Here is an 8,516-nt window from a genome sequence, read left to right as displayed (position 1 = left end):
CACACAATAAAACCACATCCCCACATTCCCTAAACACCCTCCCATTCCCCATTACTCCGAAAATATTCAACATTTTGACTATGTGTTTAGTAGAAATGTGGCTAATGTTAAAGCAGTATATGAGCACTTGAAGAATGACAACACATTGAAGGAGACAAGGTTTTTATCTTGCAATAAAAATTAGAGTGTATTATTTGAGAAACAATAGCCACATATACTGTACAGTGGCTGGACATTATATAAGAAGCTTGATTAGGCCTCAATATAAGAGGGATAGATTTATTTTTATTTTAGGTCTAAAGTGAGAGGCCGAGAGGTTCTGCTCAAGAAGGTAGTTGGCAGCAAGCATGTTTTGCAGGACAAAGGTGGTCAGGCTGCCTGATTAGAGGCAGAGCATGTCCACCTTTTCTATTTCAAAGGGACCATGCTATACATCACAGGAGGTAAGAAATTGTCTGACAAATCCTTCTTCCTCCTCTTTTGTTAATCCTACCATAGCCCCACACTGGCAATAAGGAGTCGCCAGAATTATTTGCTCACATGATGACAGACTTGCTGCAAGGGGCCTTTTCTTTACATATCGGTTGCTGTTGTGGGACAAATTGTCTTCAAATCAGCTCCATGCCCAGGATCTTAGTGCCAAATTGACAAAATGGCTGCCTTTTCAGTCGCTCATACTCCAGCATGTGGGATTAGCTGTAATGACACTGCCTATGTTAAGTAATTAGAACTGTTGGATCACAGCTGCAGAGGCTTCTCAGGTCTAACCACCAAAACACTCTCTTATTTAGTCAGAAAGTTTGGGGTTAATTCATCACAACCTCATTCCGTACCAACATAAGGAAGCTTATTATTTCATAAGCCAAATATAATAAATGTCTATAGTAATAGAGTCTCTTTGAATGAAATAGGAATCCTACTGTATTGTTCCTAGGCAGTAATATGTCACACTAGAATCTATGGCAGAGTAGTAATATCTGATAATATATATTGTTACTTCACAATATAGGCTTAGTACTATAGTAAGCAAAGTCCATCAAAGTAGTAAATGGGAATAGTAACAGAAATACAGGTTCAAAGCAGTCCTTTTGTCTAATAAGCAAGCGAGTGTGACTCAGTTCAACAGGTATGAATATGAACAGGATACTTGCGGTTGTGCTGGGTCTTGTGGTACACTGCTGCAGGATGTAAGTAGGAGAAAGCCAGGGGACTTGTTGTGGAGGAGTCCTTGAAGGTCTAGAGTGAAGTACTGAAGGGTGGTGGTTCACAGCCTGCTGGTGCAGGGGTTTAGAGATCGCTGGGTAGAGGTGCTGGAACTGGGGAAGGTCCTCAGAGGCTCCTGGGCTCAGTGGTGTGATCCGCTCTTCCACAGGTGACGGCAGGCATCCGACAGAATAACCGAACACCCTGCCGTCATCTGTGGGAAGTTTAAATAGCCGCGATTTCGCGGGGAAAACGGGAAGGGTCCTGAGACGCACTTCCGGGTTCCAGCTTGGAACGCAAACGTCCGCGCACCGGAAGTGACGCGGACATCTTGCAGAACGGAGCGCAGCTGCTAAGACAAGGCACAGCTGCGCTCGTTCTGCGAGAAGTAACATCAAAGATGTTACATACTCCCCTCCTCAAGGGGGCACCACCAGTGCTCCCAGAAATAAAGGGCCGAGTAGGATATCTCGAATGAAATTGCCTGATTAGACGTGGGGCATGTATGTCTGAAGAATCCTCCCAAGAGTCATCAAGTTGATCATAACCTTTCCAACGTATAAGGTATTGAAGAGTGGAACCACGTCTCCTAGAGTCCAGTATTTTCTCAACTTCATATTCAGTCTCACCATGGACCTTGATTGGTGAAGGAGGACATGGCTTTCTATTAGGAAATGGATTAGAAACAAAAGGTTTAATGAGAGAAACATGAAATGAAGAATGTATCTTCCAGTCTGAGGGTAAAAGTAATTTAACAGCATTAGGACTAATTAAATATGATATTTGGAATGGTCCAGTGAATTGGGTGCCTAATTTCTTTGATGGTATTTTAAGCTGAAGATTGCGGGTGGAAAGCCAGACTAAATCCCCAACCTTATATTTAGGAGGTACCGATCTGTGAGCATCATAGTATTGTTTTTGTCTTTGTTGAGCAAATTTTAAGTTAGAACGGAGAATCTCCAGTGTATCCTTTAACCACTTACCCCCCGGACCATATTGCTGCCCAAAGACCAGAGTACTTTTTGCGATTCGGGACTGCGTCGCTTTAACAGACAATTGCGCGGTCGTGCGATGTGGCTCCCAAACAAAATTGGCGTCCTTTTTTTCCCACAAATAGAGCTTTCTTTTGGTGGTATTTGACCACCTCTGCGTTTTTTATTTTTTGCGCTATAAACAAAAATAGAACGACAATTTTGAAAAAAATGAATATTTTTTACTTTTTGCTGTAATAAATATCCCCCAAAAATATATAAAAAAACATTTTTTTTCCTCAGTTTAGGCCGATACGTATTCTTCTACATATTTTTCGTAAAAAAAAATCGCAATAAGCGTTTATTGATTGGTTTGCGCAAAAGTTATAGCGTTTACAAAATAGGGGGTATTTTTATGGCATTTTTATTAATATTTTTTTTACTAGTAATGGCGGCGATCAGCGATTTTTTTTTCGGTATTGCGACATTATGGCGGACACTTCGGACATTTTTGACACATTTTTGGGACCATTGGCATTTTTATAGCGATCAGTGCTATAAAAATGCATTAGATTACTATAAAAATGCCACTGGCAGTGAAGGGGTTAACACTAGGGGGCGGGGAAGGGGTTAAGTATGCCTGGGTGTGTTCTTACTGTGGGGGGGGGGTGGCCTCACTAGGGGAAACACTGATCCTCGGTTCATACATTGTATGAACCGAAGAAAAGCATTTCCCCTGCTGACAGGAACGAGAGCTGTGTGTTTACACACACAGCTCCCGTTCCCCGCTCTGTACCGAGCGATCGCGTGTGCCCGGCGGCGATCGCGCCCGCCGGGCACACGCACGGGAGTCGGGGGCGAGCGGGGGGCGCGCGCGCGCGCCTCCGGCGGCTCGCGTGCGCCCCTAGTGGCGGCTAAAAGGTAGGACGTCATAATACGTGATCTCGCCTAGGAGAGCCACCTTGTGGACGTATTATGACGGTGCGGCGACGGCAAGTGGTTAAAGTAGATAGATAATGATCAGCTGCTGGAACACTATTTGGGAGGTAAGAGGTTGGTAGACTGTTGGGGTGAAAACCAAAATTGGCGAAAAAAGGTGTGAATCGAGACGAAGAACTGGTGGAATTGTTATAAGAAAACTCAGCAAGGGGTAGAAGTTGAAACCAATCATCCTGTAGATGTGTACAGTAACAGCGTAGATATTGTTCCAGGATTTGGTTGACACGTTCTGTCTGCCCATTTGTCTGAGGGTGGTAGGCAGTGGACATGCGGTGGTCAATCTGTAGAGCATTACATAGGACTTTCCAAAATCTAGAAACAAATTGACTGCCGCGATCCGAAATGATTTTTGAGGGTAAACCATGTAATTTGAGAATATTGGAGATGAATGCGTTTGCTGTCTCAAGGGAAGTTGGTAACTTCTTCAAAGGGACGAAGTGTGCCATCTTGGTTAAGAGATCTACTATGACCATGATGGTGTTGGCACCATTGGATTTAGGAAGATCAACTATAAAGTCCATCGACACAACTTCCCAAGGTCTATTAGGTACTGGGATAGAAGCGAGAAGACCGAAAGGAGGTCTCCTAGAATGTTTGTTACGAGCACAAATCTCACATGAACTAACATATTCATGGACCGTTTTAGCCAGATTGGGCCACCAGTAATCTCTTCTGATGAGGTGAGTAGTCTTGTTGATCCCAGGGTGGCCGGCTAGGGGTGAGTCATGAAGATGTCTAAGTAATGAGAGTTGTAAGTTAGGGGGAACGAAGATCTTGTCGTTGAAAGTATAAACTCCATCTGGTAATCTAGTAAGATCTTTTGGTAGACAAGAGCGATCTTTGGAGAGTGATTGAGAAATTAATTGCCTAAAGGTGGTGGAAACGCCAATGAATCGGTTTGATGGAATGATAGAAAGTGGAGGAATCTCAGTAGTTTGGTCTTCATTCATACGAGACAAAGAGTCGGCTTTGATGTTTTGTGTGCCAGGCCTGTAGGATATATAAAAATCAAACCTGTCAAAAAATAAGCTCCATCTGACCTGACGGGCAGAGAGCGTCTTACATGCTTTCAGATGTTGTAAGTTACGGTGATCGGTCAGGATTGTTATTGGATGAGTGCTACCCTCCAATAGGTGTCTCCAATTTTTTAAAGCATCTTTAATTGCAAGGAGTTCCTTTTCACCGATGGGGTAGTTCTTTTCTGCTGGAGAGAGGGTCCTGGAGTAAAAAGCTACAGGGTGAAGTGGCTCTGATAGACTTGGACGTTGGGACAGGATAGCACCCAAAGCATAATGAGAGGCGTCTACTTCTACAGTGAAGTGGTATTGGGGGTTAGGTAGTTGTAAGATGGGGGCTGAAGTGTAACAGTGCTTTAGAGTGTCAAAAGAATCCTGGGCTTCCTTTGACCAGGAGAAGGGTGTCTTTGAGCTAGTGAGAGTACTCAATGGTTTGACAATTGCTGAGAAATTTTTGATAAGTTTGCGATAATAGTTTGAGAAACCGAGGAAGCGTTGAAGAGCTTTTCTAGAGTGAGGAATTGGCCAGGAGGTAATACATTTTACTTTAGAAGAGTCCATTTGGATACCTTGAGGTGTAATTTGGTAGCCTAGAAAAGATATAGTTGTCTGGCTGAAAACACATTTCTCCAGTTTGGCATATAGAGAATGTGTTCTGAGTCTGGCCAAAACCCAACGAACATGTTTAGTGTGTTCCTCAAGAGTATCAGAGTAGATCAGAATGTCATCCAGATAAATTACTACGCAGACGTCAAGCAAATCCCTAAAAATGTCATTTATGAACCACTGGAAGGTTGCAGGTGCGTTACAAAGTCCAAATGGCATCACAGTGTATTCATAAAGACCATAACGAGTTTTGAAAGCAGTCTTCCACTCATCACCTGGACGAATCCTGATCAAATTATAAGCACCCCTAAGGTCTAATTTTGTGAAAACCTTTGAGGTTTGAAGACGTTCAATGAGCTCTGGAATGAGAGGTAAGGGGTAGCAGTTCTTCACAGTGATACTATTGAGGGCACGGTAATCAATGATAGGCCGTAGTGAGCCATCCTTGTTTTTGACAAAGAACATGGCGGCACTTGCAGGAGAAGTGGATGGTCTAATAAAGCCCTTTTTCAGGTTTTCATCAAGGTAACCCTTAAGGTGTACAAGCTCTGGTTGTGATAGGGGATAGATACGTGCAGTTGGAATTGGAGAGCTAGGAATGAGATCTATAGGGCAATCATAAATTCGATGGGGGGGAAGAACCTCTGCCTTGGATTTACTGAAAACATCTGAAAAATCTTGCAAATAAGTAGGGAGATCTTTATAGTAAATTTCCATGGAGAGAATAGTGAAAATGGGGTAGCAAGTTTCTTGGCAAAATGTGGAGTTTAGATTGAGTGAGTGGTTAGTCCAGAGGAAAGTTGGCTGATGTAAGAGTAGCCAAGGTAACCCGAGAACTATTGGAAAAAGCGGAGATGGAATGACATCAAAGACAAGGGTCTCTGTATGGTTATTCCCGCAAGTAACCAGTAAGGGTGTGGTTTGAGAGGAAATTGGACCAGAGGTGGAACTAGAGCCATCAATAAATGTGACAGAGAGAGGATTTTGCTTAACCACACAAGGAATTTTATTTGAATTCACAATTGCTAAATCAATAAAATTGCCACAGGCACCGGTGTCGACCATCGCATCAATGGTAGTTCTATTTTGATCCCACTGTAATGTAAGAGTGACATAAAAAAATTGATTAGTGGTAGTTCCAGGTGGATTGATCTTACAAATGTTGGAAATATTACCTTCTAAGTTCCTCTTTAGTAGTGGACAAGTGGAGACAATATGGTCTGGGGCTGAACAGTAGAGGCAGAGGTTATTAGCTCTGCGCCGTTGTTTCTCAGCCAATGATAAAGGACCTTTGATAGCTCCTAGTTCCATGGGAACATCCTTTGGAGGTGACTTAGATCTCCTGAATTGTGGAGGTAAGTAAGTGTTAAATCGTTCAGCCTTCCTTTCACGGAGACGCCGGTCAATGGTGAGAGATAAATGCATCAAATCTTCTAGGGATGGAGGAAGCTCTACGCGAGCTAACTCGTCCTTCATTGGTTCAGATAAACCTAATCTAAATTGATTACGGAGTGAAATGTCTGTCCACTGTGTCTCTCTGCTCCAACACTTGAATTCCGAAATATAGTCCTCCACATGTCTTTTCCCTTGTTTAAGGCTCCTAATGGTGTTCTCAGCTGTAAGCTGTTTGTTAGGGTCCTTGTAGAGGAGTGACATCTCATCCAAAAATGTATTAAATGCCCCCAGTAAATCACCATGTTCTTCGACATACGCATCAGCCCAGACCCTAGGCTCTCCTTTCAAATATGATATGAGGGTGAGGATACGAACCCTGTCTGAATGATAAGTGCGGGGGCGCAGTTCAAACATGAGGCGGCAAGCACTAATAAATTGGCGGAAACATTTTCGTTCCCCTGAAAAGGGTTCAGGGGGGCAAACTTTGGGTTCAGGTCTCTCCCTGGGTAATGCAAAATTTTGGTTGCGTAAAGTGTCATTTTCTAGACGTAAATCATTGACAGTGGCAGTGAGGTTATCCACTCTTTGTGAAAGTCCAACTAGGTGGTTAGCAAGCTCTGCTGGATCCATTATCCTTTTTAAAAGGGGGTTCGGTTATTATGTAATGACACTGCCTATGTTAAGTAATTAGAACTGTTGGATCACAGCTGCAGAGGCTTCTCAGGTCTAACCACCAAAACACTCTCTTATTTAGTCAGAAAGTTTGGGGTTAATTCATCACAACCTCATTCCGTACCAACATAAGGAAGCTTATTATTTCATAAGCCAAATATAATAAATGTCTATAGTAATAGAGTCTCTTTGAATGAAATAGGAATCCTACTGTATTGTTCCTAGGCAGTAATATGTCACACTAGAATCTATGGCAGAGTAGTAATATCTGATAATATATATTGTTACTTCACAATATAGGCTTAGTACTATAGTAAGCAAAGTCCATCAAAGTAGTAAATGGGAATAGTAACAGAAATACAGGTTCAAAGCAGTCCTTTTGTCTAATAAGCAAGCGAGTGTGACTCAGTTCAACAGGTATGAATATGAACAGGATACTTGCGGTTGTGCTGGGTCTTGTGGTACACTGCTGCAGGATGTAAGTAGGAGAAAGCCAGGGGACTTGTTGTGGAGGAGTCCTTGAAGGTCTAGAGTGAAGTACTGAAGGGTGGTGGTTCACAGCCTGCTGGTGCAGGGGTTTAGAGATCGCTGGGTAGAGGTGCTGGAACTGGGGAAGGTCCTCAGAGGCTCCTGGGCTCAGTGGTGTGATCCGCTCTTCCACAGGTGACGGCAGGCATCCGACAGAATAACCGAACACCCTGCCGTCATCTGTGGGAAGTTTAAATAGCCGCGATTTCGCGGGGAAAACGGGAAGGGTCCTGAGACGCACTTCCGGGTTCCAGCTTGGAACGCAAACGTCCGCGCACCGGAAGTGACGCGGACATCTTGCAGAACGGAGCGCAGCTGCTAAGACAAGGCACAGCTGCGCTCGTTCTGCGAGAAGTAACATCAAAGATGTTACATTAGCCCCCTTCTACAATATTAAGGTCTGTGGCACCAGAAATTATCATACCAGATTTGGTCATAAAAGGTAGAGAAATGGACAATATAATGCCACATACACACAATCGGATTTTTCGTCGGAAAAACCTTGGATGTTTTTTCCAATGGAATTCCGCTTAAGCTTGGCTTGCATACACATGGTCACAGAAAAGTTCCCTGAACTTCCGACCATCAAAGCTTCCGAGCATACGTCGAATTGTTTCTGAGTATGTGTCAGAATTTTGCGCATCGGAATTGCTACAGACGATCGGAATTTCTGATCTGAAAATTTGAGAACCAGCTCTCCATCTTTTGTTGGCGAAAATTCCGCCAGCAAAAGTCCGATGGAGCCTACACACAATCGGAATTTCCGTCCAAAAGCTCACATGGGACTTTCCGTGTCGGAATTTCCAATCGTGTGTACGCGGCATAAGTCTAAAGCCCAACTACAGACAAAACTTTTTTTTAGAGTGGTCAAGGATTTCATATGATTGGTTGCCTATTTGGGAGAGTTGGTAAGAGAGCTGCCGCTCCAGGTGAGCTCACTAAGGTAATTGATGTCCACTCAGAAGCAGATGGGTGCTGGCAATGCACAGGATGTGCAAAAACAATAAGGATATGGACAGCCGCACTCCAGTAACTTGAAAAAAGACGTGCCCTTTATTGGGTACAGGAAAAAATGCACTACAGGTATCAGCACACAGTGGGATAAACTATTTGTTTATCCCACTGT

This window comes from Rana temporaria, chromosome 13 (genome assembly GCF_905171775.1).
Source record: "Rana temporaria chromosome 13, aRanTem1.1, whole genome shotgun sequence".
Lineage (NCBI taxonomy): Eukaryota > Metazoa > Chordata > Amphibia > Anura > Ranidae > Rana > Rana temporaria.
The sequence above is the reverse complement of the archived record's forward strand: the minus strand, read 5'-3'. Positions refer to the sequence as shown.